Below are 13,211 nucleotides of genomic sequence, written 5' to 3'. Positions count from 1 at the left end.
TTAGGCGCCGGGCCAAGCGAGACCGCAGCATATTTTTACTCATGATAACGAGTGGTGTTGCTTCCTCAGAGGCCCCCCTCACCACGTCGCTGAGAGGTGCTCACTCCTCCAGTCGCTGTGACATCACCCCGTCTTCTCAGTGCTTGTCGTAGGCAGTGAACTTACAGTTCGTGTCTCCGCCACCAGAAAACAAGCTCCTGAGGGCTGGGACTTGCTTGGTTCACAGCTGAACCTCCATGTCTGGATCAGCGTAGGGCTCAGTAAATGCTTGATGAATGAATTAAGTCTCCGCCAAATGACTTTATTTCCTCAGCAGGTAAATGACCGGTCAAGCTGACTACAAAGTACACAGTAATTGCTCACATAAATTCCGTCTGGTGTCACCAAATGGGAGCTGTCCTAGAGGCCGTGGAGGGACCCAAGAGGTGCCCAGGGGGAGCAGGGTGGGGAGGTGAGAACCCTTCTAGAACGTCTTGGAAGCTCCACCCTTGTTCTGGATCTCTGAGGGTTTAAGCCCTGGATTCTTCTGCTGCTAGGAAAAGCCGGTCATCCCAGGTGTGTTTCCTGGGTATTCATGCCCTGGGAGGCCACCATCCCCAGCCAGGTCCATGCTCCTTCCCTGTTTCCTTCTATACCTTCAGGAAAGAAAAGTGTGCTTCCATGGCAGGGACAGGTTGCAGCCCAAATCCTGGTGAATGCTGGCAAAACTGGCTGGCCTTGCCTTACTTTTAGCTTAGTTCAATTTTTCAATCCAGGAGATTAAGGTGGCTTGTCTTGGTGAGGGCTGGATTTCAGATTTCAGGGAAACACCTTTCTAAGCTCTCTGCATGTGTCCCAGGCCTCCAAGCAGGCTGAGATGGGCTGGTTACTGCTGGTGTCTGGAGATCCCCTAGTGGCCAGCACAAGATGGGTGATGGACAAACAGGTCATTCATTCATTGAACACATTTATTAAGCACCAATCTGGCCCAGGTTGTTCTAGGGAAACAGCAGGGAACATGACAGAGTCTCCTGGGAGGTGGGGGTGTGAGTCAGGGGAGGCCTGTTCAAGATAGTGACATTTGAGCCAAGACCTAAAGGAGATGGAGCCAGCTATGCAAATATCTCAGGGCAAATTGTTCCAAGCCAAGGGAATAGCAAGTGCAAAGGTCCTGAGGCAGGGACATGCTTGCCATGTCCAGGAACAGCAAATTGGCCAGTGAGACATGAAGTAGGTGAGAGAGGGGGAGGTGAGAGGAGGTGAGGTCAGAGAGGAAGGGAGAGGGGCAGATAGGGTAGGGTCTTGAAATGATTTAGAGGGTTTTGGTTTTTACTTAAAATGAACTGAGAAATCTCTTCTCTGTAAGGTTTGTTTGTGGTTTTTTTCAGCCATGCTGCACAGCATGCGGGATCTTAGTTCCCCGATGAGGGATTGAACCCGTGCCCTTTGCAGTGGAAGCACAGAGCCCTAACCACTGGACCCCCAGGGAATTCCCTTTTAATTCTTTTTTTTTTTTTTTTTTTTTTTGGCCGCACTGAGCAGCTTGCAGGATCCTAGTTCCCTGACCAAGGATCAAACCCGCACCCTCAGTAGTGAAAGCGTGGAGTCCTAACCACTGGACTGCCGGGGAATTCTAAGGTTTTGAATAGAGGAGTTACATGACCTGATTTATATTTAAGAAAATAATTTTATTTTTAATATGTAGGACATTCACATGCTTTGAAAGTAAAAATATATATATTCATATAATATAATGGAGTCATACAATATGTGGCCTTTTTTGGTCTTACTTCTTTCACTCTGCATAATTTTTTCAAGGTTCATTCGTTTTGTAGGACTTCATTCCTTTTTATGGCCATCAATATTCCATTGGATGAATAGTCTTCATTTTGTTTACACATTCAGTTGATGAACATTTGGGTTGTTTCCACCTTTGGCTGTTATAAATAGTGCTGCCATGAACATTCATGTACAGATTTTTGTGTGGACATATGTTTTTATTTCTCTTGGGTATATACCTAGAAGTGGAATTGCTGGGTCAAATGGTAACTTTACCTTTTTGAGGAATGCCAAACTGTTCTCCATGGCAGGTGTACTAGTTTACATCCCCACCAGCAATGTGTGAGCGGTCCAGTTGTTCTACCTCCTTGCCAACATTTGTTATTTTCTGTTTTTGGTTGTAACCATCCTAATGGATGTGAACTGGTATCTCACTGTGGTTTTGATTTACATTTCCCTAATGACTAGTGATGTTGAGCATCTTTTCATGTGCTTATTGGCCATTTGTATATATCTTTGGAGAAATAAATCCAAATGTATCCAAATCCTTTGCCCATTTAACAATTGGGTTGTCTTTTCATTGTTGAATTGTAAAAGTTCTTGATATATTTTGGACACTAGACCCCTATCAGAGACATAGTTTGCAAATATTTTCTCTCATTCTGTTGGTTGTCTTCACTTTCTTGATAGTGTCCTTTGATGCACAAAAATGTTTTTACTTTTGATGAAGTCTAATTTATTTTTTTCTTTGTGCTTTAGGGGGTCATTATTTCCTCATTCATTTTTTATAACTTCATTGTATTCCACTGTGTGGCTGGACCATAATTCATTTAACTAGCTGTTTATTGGTGGACACTTGGGTCATTTCCTATCTTTGGATGTTATAGATGGTTTACTTAATGTCATTTTTGCATGTGAAGGTAGATCTGTTGGACTCCTGAAGTGGGGTTGTTTTGACAAACGTTAACTGCTTTGTCATTTTGCTAGATATAGATAAACCTATCGGTCGGTAGGTAGCCATTAGAATCATATTCTAATTTTTACTCCCACCCTCTGTGTTCAAGAGTGCCTGTTTCCCACAGTCTTGCCAACAGAGGGTAGCTAATAAAGTAAGTAAAATTAAAATTTCAGTCTTTCAGTTATACTCTGCACATTTCAAGTGCTCAATAGTCACATGTGGCTGGTGGGTAATGAATTAGTGCAGATTTAGAACATTTCCACCGTTGCAGAAAGTTCTGTTGGGCAATTCTGGTAAAGAATTGTACAGTAACCTTGACTTTATATTTTAATAGGATCCTCGGGCTGCACATCAGAGGTGGACTCAGAGACCGTGCAGAAGCAGGAGACCAGAGAGGAGGAGACTGCAATAGTCCAGGTAGGAGGGGATGGAGGGTCAGACCAGGGTCATTGTGGAGGTGGGAGAAGTGGTGGATTCTGGTTGCATTTTGAGGGTGGAGTGGCCAGGACTTGCTGGCTGATGGCATGTGGGGTGAGGGAGAGAGAAGTCGAGAATGACTCTCAGGTTTCTAGCCTGAACCACTGGAAGGATGGAGGCGCCATTGACTGAGCAGGTGAAGAACAAGGTGGGAGCAGGTTTGCGGAGCGGGGGAGACCAGGAGTTCTGTTTTGGGCACGCTGCGTGTAAGGTGCAGGTTGGACGTCCCAAGCTGAGATGTCCAGTGGCTTCAAGTAGTTTTTCTGGCCTAGAGAATGACATATAATTTTGGTCATCAAGTTAGAGCAAAGTCAGAAGGGAGGGAAGAGGCAGAATTACACATCTAAGATGGGACAAAGGCCAAGGGCAGCAATGGGCGGTGGAAGGAGCCTGGCCTTTGAAGCGTGGAGTCTCACAGCTGTGTTTCTGAGCCTCTGTGGGTCTATTTTCCTTCCGTGAAATGGAAAGAACAGCACTTCATAGGCTTGTTATGAGGTTCACAGTGAACACAGTGAGAGGTGGGGTACCTGCCAGGCAGGATACCCTGCAGAAACGTTTGTTACACTTGACTATGGGGGCAGTGGAGTGAGATCCACACCCTCACCTGACAGTCGAGGCCTTGCTGACTCTCCAACCTTGTCTCCTGACATCTCGCGCTGTCATCCACTGTTGGGCCTTTGCCGTCACTGTACCTGCTTCCTGGTGCATGAGCTCCCCAGAGAGTCAGGTGGCTGGCCCCTTCTCCTTCAGGTCTCTGTTCTCCAGTTCCTGCTAGCTCTGAGATGCAGGCTGCAAAGCCACCCGACTTGGACACCCCAAGGTGTCACAGGGTTGGGGGATGGAGCCCCCCCATGACTTGCCTCAAATCGTGTTTATCAGGATTGCTCCATTCACTTATTCACCAAATCTTTACTGAGACCTGCTGTGGGCCGGGTGCTGTGTAAGATGCTGGCCATACAGCAGTGGTCCCTACCCTCCCAGTTGCAAGAGAGACAGACAATAAACAGGTAAAAAGATAATCTAATGTCAGGTAGGGACGGGTGATGTGGAGAAATGAAGCAGGGTAAGAAATGGGTGGAGGATGATAGGGGGAGCTTCAATAGGTGGAGAGGAACAGAGGGGGTGATCGGCATGGGGATGAGAACAGTAATACGTGGTCAGCAATAATGACCAGCATCTATTTGAGCACTTTCTGTGTCATGTTACAACCTCACCGAATCTTCACATCATCCCCAAACAGTTGCATAAAACAGCGTTGATTATTACTCCTTACAACTCTGTGGATTGGCTAGTGGTTCCACTGATGGTTTCACCTGGCCTCACTCTTGCAGCTTCATTCAGCTTCCAGCTGTGCTCATTCAAGCATCCAGCAATGTGTGCTGGTTGTTGGCTGGGACATCTCAGTTCTGTTTGTGGCCTCTCATCTTCCAGAAGGCTAGATGGGCTTCTTCACATATGGTGTTATCAGGGCAGCATCCAAGAGTGCTAGGGTCAGATGTCTCATAAGTCACTTCTTTCATTTTATTCATCAAAACAAGTAAAAAAGCAGCCTGGAGGCTCCTTGTTCCTCATTGGCTCCCTTGCATCACATGCCTGTTCCTGGACCAGTCACTAGGAGGGGGAAAAGATTCCCTTTAGACTCCTCAGGCCCTTCTAAGGATCTGGGGATGGGGTCATTTTCCTGAGCCTACTGGGCTCCTGGAGGAGGCATGGACATTTGAACAAAACTGGGGCTAGGTAGGGGCCATTACTAACCACTGTTAATGCTGGGTGGAGCTTCTTTCAGGGCATTTTACAGACCCAAATAAAAGCAAAGAGAACCCTTTCTGGGAGATTCTTTTGTATGTGTGTGTGTGTTAGTTTCTGCTTTATAACAAAGTGAATCAGTTATACATATACATCTGTTCCCATATCCCTTCCCTCTTGCGTCTCCCTCCCTCCCACCCTCCCTATCCCACCCCTCCAGGCGGTCACAAAGTACCGATCTGATCTCTGGGAGATTCTTGGGACTGTGACCTGAATGGGTCCCAGCTCCTGGGCACAATCATGCACCTTTTTCTTGGGAGCAGGGGGGATAACAGATTAAAACCACGTTTTAAAAACTAGATGGTGATTTCTAAAAACTCTTTTAAAATAATAATTTCTAAAAAATAATTTCAAATTTACAGAAAAGTTGCAAGAATAGTACAGCAACTTTCCATATATCTCCTTCACTCAGATCCCCCAATTGTCAACATTTTGCTACATTTGATTTATCATTCTTTTTCTCTGTGTGTGTAATTTTTCTGAACCATTTGAGAGTCAGTTACACAAAAAAAGATACAATGTCCTTTGACTCCTAATTACTTTAGTGTGCATCTCCTAAGAACAAGGACATTCTCTTACATGACCACTATATAGTTTTCAAAACCAGGAAATTCAATGCTGATACAATGTTATAATATTCTTATTCTCCATATTCAAATCCCACTAATTATCCCAATAATAACCTGAAATCCTTATTCTTTTTTTTTTTTTTTTTTTTGTGGTACGCGGGCCTCTCACTGTTGTGGCCTCTCCCGTTGCGGAGCACAGGCTCCGGACGCGCAGGCTCAGCGGCCATGGCTCACGGGCCCAGCCGCTCCGCGGCATGTGGGATCTTCCCGGACCGGGGCACAAACCCGTGTCCCCTGCATCGGCAGGCAGGCTCTCAACCACTGCGCCACCAGGGAAGCCCCTTATTCTTTTTTTAATAATCTTTTTTTAATTTAATTATTTTTGTTACTAATTAATTAATTAATTAATTTTTGGCTGCGTTGGGTCTTCGTTGCTGTGCGCGGGCTTTCTCTAGTTGCAGTGAGCGGGGGCTACTCTTCATTGTGGTGCGCAGGCTTCTCATTGCTGTGGCTTTTCTTGTTGCGGAGCATGGGCTCTAGGCACACGGGCTCAGTAGTTGTGGCTCGTAGGCTCAGTAGTTGTGGCTTGTGGGCTCTAGAGCGCAGGCTAAGTAGTTGTGGCACACGGCTTAGTTGCTCCGCGGCATGTGGGATCTTACTGGACCAGGGCTTGAACCCATGTCCCCTGCATTGGCAGGAGGATTCTTAACCACTGCGTCACCAGGGAAGTCCCTGAAATCTTTATTCTTAAACCAGTGACTACCAAGGTCATGGACCCCTTCCAAAGAGATAAAACGCGTGCACCTGTCCGAAGAGAAGAAAATCAATAACATCTATAAATCTGCTTAAAGAATCTGTGCTTATAAACCCTGCTGCAGGCTCTGTGCATTGAGAGCAGTGATTCTCAACTGGGAATGATTTTGCCCCCCAGGGGACATTGGCAATGTCTGGAGGCGTTTGTGGTTGTCACAACTGGGGGTGGTGATGCTACTGGCATCTTGTGGGTAGACGCCAGGAATGCTGCCAAACATCCTACCAGGCACAGAACAGCCCACCCCTCCCCAGCAGAGAATTCTCTATCCCAAAATGTCAGTAGTGCTGAGGTTGAAAAACTGTGACCTATAAGAAAATTGGGGAGAGACGCCTCCCTCTGTTGCAATTGGAGCACCCCCTGGATCCACAATTCACCCCAGCAATTCTTTTTCCCCAGCTACCCTGGAAAACCCTGCTCCTATAGGCCTAGGGAGGCCCAGCCAAGTCTGTTTACGATGGCTCCAAAGTGGAACCAACCCCCATGCCCAATTAGGAGGAGACTGATGAAAGAAAACAGTGTAGTCGTGCTGTGCTCGCAGCGCTTCCTTTGGCTCTGTTTGCTCTTCTGTAAAATGGGGTTGGGGAGATGGGCTTGGAAGGATGCCAAGAATCCTGGGCCCAGCTGCTGCTTTATGACTTATGGGCATAACTGCTCTGACTCATGCATGATTGATGCATTGGGATTATGCACAGACATGTCTCTGAGCTTTTATCGACAGGAGGCTGCCCTGGAATGTCTTTACACTGGAATCGAGGGCAGGGCCTCTGCTGAGTCACCTCTGGCCCTTGGGAGTGTGGCTCAGGGTATGGCTCATTTTAAAAGCAGCTGCCATTTCTTTTCTTTTTTAAAAATTATTTATTTGTTTATTTATTTATTTTTGGCTGCGTTGGGTCTTCATTGCTGCGCGCGGGCTTTCTCTAGTTGTGGTGAGTGGGGGCTACTCTTCATTGCGGCACGCGGGTTTCTCATTGTGGTGGCTTCTCTTGTTGTGGAGCATGGGCTCTAGGCGTGCGGGCTTCAGTAGTTGTGGCATGTGGGCTTAGTAGTTGTGGCTCGTGGGCTCTAGAGCACAGGCTCAGTAGTTGTGGCACACGGGCTTAGTTGCTCCGCAGCATGTGGGATCTTCCTGGACCAGGGCTCGAACCTGTGCCCCCTGCATTGGCAGGCAGATTGTTAACCACTGGACCACCAGGGAAGTCCCTTTTGTCTCCATTTTTTAAATGAGGAAACTGAGGCTCAGAGAGGTCATGACACACAGATGGGAAAGGCAAAATTGGGATTCAAACCCAAGACGAGTCAAATTCCGAAGTCTGTGCTACTTCCAGTCTGCTGCACCTTCTCCCACACATAGTAGGTGCCCAGAAAATGTATGAGCGTCAGAAACTGGACAGCATATTCATTGGTAATAGATCACCGAGTTTTAGAAGAAAATATGATGGCTGCTCAGCTATGTTACCTAATGACTACTGTTCCCAGCCTCCCTTGCAGCAATATAGGACATATGACTAATTCCAGCCAATAGGATGAGAGTGGAAGTGGCACAAAACATCTGGTTTGTGCCCTTAGAGAAGTTGACTTCTACTTCCTTTTCTCTACTACCCACTGGCAGGAATGTAGATGTGATGGCAATGCTAGAGCAGCCATCTTGGACCATGAGATGGAAACTGCTGGTTGAAGATGGAAGAGCTATAAGATAGAAAATAGTCTGGGTCCCTGATACCATAAAGCCACCATCCAAGTCTGCTTTCATTCAGATTGATGTGAGAGAGGAAAGTAAACTATTTTCTTGTCTTGTAGACATTTGTTATTTGAGCCATTCTTACAGCATTGAGCCTGTATCTCACCAATGCATTTGTTAAATGAACAAGTAGATGATTGAATGACAGAAGGAGTAGTCAGATCCAGCCCCACAAACATGTAAAAAAATGCACAAAGACAGCACTTCAGCCTAGGTGGAAGTGTCTTCCAAGTGCATGGAAAAATTCATGGCCAGTGGAGCCAGTTTCAAACCTGGCCCTTGTACTAGCTTGCTGTGTGCCCCTGGGTAAGCCACGCGCCCTCTCTGGGCCCCACACTCCTGGGTTGTAAACCAGGCTAAGCAAGTTCATGGAATCTATGCAAGTTAAAGATGTTCATTGCTCTCTGGAATTCCATTTCTAGGAATCCATTCCCAGAGGAATTCTCACCCCATAGCCCATGAACACAGGTGCAAGGATGTAGCTGCGAACTGGTTTGTGGAGCAAAATCTTGGAAATATCCTTAAAGGTGATTGAATAAACTCTGGCTCCTGCTCTGGAGTGCTGGACAGCTGATTGTGGCCATGAGGAATTCTCTGGTGACACCTGCTGGCACAAAATGATACTGCAGCCCAGCTCAGTGAGGAATTGGAATTTCCAGAACAAGAGGTTCAGGGTAGCTGTGAGGGTAATTTGGGAAGCCACAGAGCAGGGAGAGATTTAGAAGGAAGGCCAAGGCAAGGAGATTGGCCTGAGTGCGGAGGTTGAGAATACAGACCTGGGTTCAAATTCCAGCTTCACTATGTACTAGCTGGGTGAACTTGGGACATTCTCTGAGGCTTAGTTTCTTCTTTAATAAATTGGTGATCCCAGGGCCCTCATCATACAGATGTCTGGTGAGGATTTGACGAGAGCATTCATTCATTTGATTATTTTTTTTCATTTGATTATTTATTGAACTAACATTAAGCACCTATAATGAATCTCATCGCGGCACTAGGGATACACCAAGACCTGAGTTCTGCCCTCATGGAGTCTCGTTGGGGGAAGACTGTAAAAAAATAAACACACATATAAGATATTTTCAGGTACTGATAACTCTGTAAAGGAAAATAAAGCAGGAGATGGATCTGTGTGGGTGGAGGCACTGTTACAAATAAGGGGCTCGGGGAGGGGGGCGTCCCTGAGGAGGTTTGAGCAGAGGCTTGAGGAAGAGGCATCTGTGTATTTAGAAAACATACAAAATGCCAATGGAAGAGCCTGGTCCGTAATACATGCTCAGTACATGGTGGATCACTGTCTTATGACACAAAGGAAAAGCATTAAAGGGAAGACTGGAATCCATTTCCCAGGGTCTGAGGAAATCACAAAGAGTGAGAGAAGATTTTTTGGGGGCCTGACGGGAGGTGAAGAGCCTGGACCTGAGTTGACCCAGCTCTGGGTGGCCTTGGGCAAATCACTGTCTGGGCCTCCATTTCCTCATCTGGAAAACAGGGCTGATAATGTCCACGTTGTGAGATTGGGGTTTATCATGGGCTGAATTGTGCTCATCCCCTCCAGTCATATGTTGAAGACTTGGCCCCCAGCATCTCAAAGTGTGACTGTATTTGAAGATAAGTCTTCAAAGCCATGATTAAATTAAAACAAGGTCACTAGGGTGGGTCCTAATCCAATATGACTGGTGTCCTTATAAGAAGAGGGGATTAGGACACACAGATGCACAGAGCAAAGAGGGTATAAGGACACAGGGAGAAGACGGCCATCTCTGAGCTGAGAGAGAGGCCTCAGAAGAAAACAACCCTGCGAACACCTTGATCTCGGACTTCCAGCCTCCAGAACTGTGAGAAAATAAATGTCTGTGGTTTAAGCCACCCAGTCTGTGGTACTTTGTTATGGCAGCCCTAGAAAACTAACATGGGGTGATATGTGAATACAGACAGGCACACAGGAGGCCCTTAATAGAAGCTGATTTCCTTGGCCAGAACCACATGGAGCCTCTCAGCTGTGCCTGGGTCCTGATTTGGGAATGCCCAGCATCTGTGTAGACCCAGAGCCAGCCTTGGGATTGCTGTGGTTCCTCTGCAGCTTGGTCCACACTGTGCCTGGGATCGGCCCTGCCTTGGGGACTCAGCACACCTAAGTTCTGCCCTCCCCTCTGGTTCTTTACGCAGTCAGTCCACAAACTTAGCATGTAGCACTGTGGCCATTCTCTGAATTATGGCATGGCTGTATTAGCGAGGATCCAGTCTGGAAAATGGAGACACTCTAGGCATTTCAAACAGAAGATGAAATACAAGGAATTGCTTATACAGATGATGGAAGAGCTGAGATGCCAAAAGGGCAGGAGGAGGCTCCCCAGGATGAGCTACAGCGGGAGGTCAGAGGGACAGGAGGATGTGGTTATCACTAGATCCAAGAAGCCAGGGCTGGAGCCATGGTGGGGACTGCCTGGTGGGAACTGGGACCAGGAAGGGAGGTCCTTTTGGGGAGGGACTGGTCCTCCTTGCCCTCAGATGCTTGTTCGCCCTTCCCTGCTTCTGTTCTGAGTTGCAGAGGGGCTGGCCTCTGCAGGCTGCATTTCCCAGGCTCCAGGTCAGCTGACTTCCATCAGCCAGTGAGAGATCCTGGTGGGAGATTGGAGGTTTGAGGAAGGCAGAAGTATTTTTCCCTGTCTCCTTACACCTTGGGCTGCATCTCCATCAACAACTGAGTGTTCTCCACGGCTCCAGCTCCCACAGGACAGTCCACTGTGTTTCCCGCTTTGCTGAGTGACCACAGGCCCCGGGCTACTGTAGTGTTACTTCCTCCCTCAGGCCCTCCAGCTTAGAAGTGGCGGTGACTTTGCTGCTGCGGATTCTGAGATTCTTCACAATTTCTTGGTTGGCTTCTGGGCTCCTGCGTCCTCTTTGTAACCAATTCCCTGTTGGAAGGTCTCTCTGTTTAAATGCTCAGTGGTTTCCTTTCCTGATATGAGTGGTTTCCCTTCCTGATATGCAAGCAAACTGGCAAGTGGCCAGCCCAGCAGGCCTTTCCAGCCCTTTCCCCCTTCTTACAGATAAGAACCTGGCAGACTACAAACGGGAGAGGCAGCTGGGTGCTGGGGATCACAGGGCAGCCCTAGAGTCAGCTACGCCTTGCTTCGTCCTGGTTCTGCCATTTGTCAGCTCTGTAAACTTCATCGAGTCACTTTCCCTCCCTGAGGCCTCAGTTTCCTCACCTGTCCTGTGAGGATAAGGATTGTACCCCTTGACACAGGGCCGTTTTGAGGATTTGATGAGATGTGGCATGGAAAGAACTTAGCCACAACCTTAGAAAAGAAGAGTCAAGACGGGGCTTCCCCATCAGCAGTTGGAAGACGTATGCCATTATAGTAGAGGCTGTGTGGGTGCTGGTGCAAGGACAGACAGACCAGCAAGGCAGAGCAGAGACGGTGGAGCAGTCCCTGGATCCCTGAGAAGTAACGACACAAGAACGGCAGCCCCGCCGCCCAGGAGACGCTGTTCAGAAGATGGTGTTGGGAAAGTGGCCCCAAATAAAACTGGATCTTTAATTCATACTGAATTTTGGGGAGGGACTGGTCCTCCTTGCCCTCAGATGCTTGTTCTGCCCTCCCCTGGTTCTGTTCTGAGTTACAGAGGAGCTGGCCTCTGCAGGCTGCATTTCCCAGACTCCAGGTCAGCTGACTGCCATCGGCCGGTGAGAGATCCACAAAGGTGGATTCTAGACGGATTAAAGGCTTCACATGAGGTGCAAAATTATAAAAATTAGTAGAAGTTATATATACACGATGGAATGCTATTCAGCCATGAAAAGAAATGAAATTTTGGACTTCCCTGGTGGCGCAGTGGTTAAGAATCCGCCTGCCAATGCAGGGGACACGGGTTCGAGCCCTGGTCCAGGAAGATCCCACATGCCACAGAGCAACTAAGCCCGTGCGCCACAGCTACTGAGCCTGCGCTCTAGAGCCCGCGAGCCAGAACTACTAAGTCCACGTGCCACAACTACTGAAGCCTGTGCTCTACAGCCTGTGCTCCGCGACAAGAGAAGCCACGGCAATGAGAAACCCGCGCACCACAACGAAGAGTAGCCCCCGCTCGTCGCAACTAGAGAAAGCCCGCGCGCAGCAACGAAGACCCAATGCAGCCCAAAATAAATAAATAAAATAAATAAATTTAGGAAAAAAGAAATGAAATTTTGACATGTGCTACAATATGGACGGCCCTTGAAAATATTATGCTAAGGGGAATAAGCCAGTCACAAAAGGGAAAAATATTCTATGATTTCACTTATACCTGAGCAGTCAAATTCATAGAGAGAGAAGGCAAATTAGAGGTTTCCAGAGCTGTGGGGAAGAGGATGGAAGGAGGATTACCGTTTAATGGGAACAGAGTTTCTGTTTGGGATGATGAAAAATTTCTGGATGTGGACAGTGGTGATGGTTGCACAACATGGTGAATGTATTTAACGCCACTGAATTGTACCCTTAAAGTAACTAAAATGGTACATTTTGTGTTATCTATTTTTTACCACAATAAAAAAGCACAAATGTATAAAAAGCAAAAAAAAAGAACCATTTTGACTATATCAAAATGAAGGAATTCTGACCAAAGGACCCTGTAGACAAAGTTAATAGGCAGATGTTAAGTGTGAAGACATTGCAGTGTTTAAGACTGCAGTGCTTAGAATATATGAGAAACTCCTGCAAACAACAACAGAAAAGACAGCAGCCCCAATGGAAAAAGGGTAATGGACATGAAGAACAATTTACAGAAGAGGAAAACCACAAGCATGGGAGGAAGGCTCAAACTCACTAGTAATAGGAAATGCGAATGAAAACAACCAGGGGCTATCCCTTTACACCTATTAGATTGGTAAGGATTAATGTTGGACAGCACCCAGATTTTCACCACTGAAAGGAACGAGGGCTGGGGTAAGAAAAGTAGAAGTTGAGCCTGGAACACCTTGTTGTGTCAGAAAATAAGGACGTGCTCCAAGAATGATGGGGACATGATAAAAGGACACAGGAGCCAGCTGAAAGCGGCTGACACTAGCCAAATCAGGGCCAATCTGAGCATCGAAACAAATAATGGTAA

The sequence above is a fragment of the Mesoplodon bidens genome (genome assembly GCF_964165515.1).
Source record: "Mesoplodon bidens genome assembly, chromosome: 15".
NCBI classification, from domain to species: Eukaryota; Metazoa; Chordata; class Mammalia; order Artiodactyla; family Ziphiidae; genus Mesoplodon; species Mesoplodon bidens.
Note: the sequence above shows the minus strand (reverse complement) of the source record.